Source organism: Anarrhichthys ocellatus, unplaced genomic scaffold (assembly GCF_004355925.1).
Source record: "Anarrhichthys ocellatus isolate YVR2014 unplaced genomic scaffold, GSC_Weel_1.0 scaffold102, whole genome shotgun sequence".
NCBI lineage: Eukaryota > Metazoa > Chordata > Actinopteri > Perciformes > Anarhichadidae > Anarrhichthys > Anarrhichthys ocellatus.
In genome coordinates this window covers 924,392-924,662 of record NW_022280132.1, presented here as the reverse complement: position 1 = coordinate 924,662, position 271 = coordinate 924,392, and positions in this window count along the sequence as shown.

Below are 271 nucleotides of genomic sequence, written 5' to 3'. Positions count from 1 at the left end.
GGGGGGGCATTCATTATTTCCTGGTTTTGACAGACAGTGCCGGCTTTCATATCTGCCCTGGCTGCATTTCAAGTCTGTCTGATGCTGTCTGCATAAAACACATCCAGGAGTCGCCTCAAATATTCAGCGTTTGCGTGCCTACGGGCTCGACGGGAGTGTTGTGGAGTTCTTCCTCCCTGAGCTTTTTATGAAAGGATAGTTTGTCAATGAGTCGACTGGCACTGAGAAAGTACAACATCATCAAAGTGTCGATGGCGTGAGATTATCTCCA